Source organism: Zootoca vivipara, chromosome 5, assembly GCF_963506605.1.
Source record: "Zootoca vivipara chromosome 5, rZooViv1.1, whole genome shotgun sequence".
NCBI lineage: Eukaryota > Metazoa > Chordata > Lepidosauria > Squamata > Lacertidae > Zootoca > Zootoca vivipara.
In genome coordinates this window covers 1,952,260-1,953,313 of record NC_083280.1, presented here as the reverse complement: position 1 = coordinate 1,953,313, position 1,054 = coordinate 1,952,260, and positions in this window count along the sequence as shown.

The window sequence follows — 1,054 nt, the reverse complement described above, 5'->3', positions numbered from 1 at the left end:
GAAACCATGTCTCTGTTTTGCTACTTATTTTTTTTATATATATACTTGTACCTGAAGAGGGAATAATAAAAAAAGAAATCAAACTTTGTTGGGAAATCACTCTTTGGGTGGCTTCCTCTAGAGTTGCAAAGTTGCCTGACTTGGAAATTGGCCCATGAGATGTCAAGAATGCTTTGATGGTGTTACCTGCTCGACAGGGGGTTGGACTGGATGGCCCTTGTGGTCTCTTCCAACTCTATGGTTCTATGTCCTTGCAGAAGATTAGGACAGGAAAAAGGGAAGCCTTCCTCATTCGACATGGTACATGGCCAATGGTCATCTACAGGGAACTGGACTGAGCCCTGCGGCTTATGATCAAATTTGGTTGGAACAGTCCCAGTCCACCAGTCCTAGTCAGCACATGTTCTAAAACAGGGTGCAATTTGCAACGAAACATGCGCCCAGGTGGAAGGCGTTGACCCAATGTTTGAACCTTGGGGGGAAGATAGGTTGAGCCCAAGGTGAGGCCTGGAGGAAGCAGATCAGGAAGGGAAGCAGAGAGTCAGAGCAGGGAGCAGAACTTGTACCCACTCAAAGACCACTGGTCTAAAGAAAAGAGTGGAGTCCAAGACAGGTCCTTCAGAACCCTGGACAGATCTCAGGGAAATAGCCCACTAAAATGAGAGTTACCACCCAAAACATCTGGAGGACATCAGATTGAAGAATATACAGTGCTGTGCTAGCTGCCAACTGAGCACTTTCGGAGTTCTTCAGCCTGACTTCTCCACCTTCCAGGAGAGAAATCATTAAAGGGGCAACCCTCTGGTCTGGAGCCTGTCCATCCATGGTCCTGCTTTCTGTGGCAATTCTGATTTAGCAAGGGAGATGGGGGGATGAGGAAGAGATGCTGGTTCCTTTAAGAACCTAAGAAGAGCCTACTGGATCAGGCCAATGGCCCATCAAGGTCATTCTGTTTTCACAGCGGCCAACTAGATGCCTCTATTGGGAAACCTGCAAGCAGGATCCAAGCACAAGGGCCCTCTCGCCTCCTGCAGTTTCCAACAACTGGCATTCA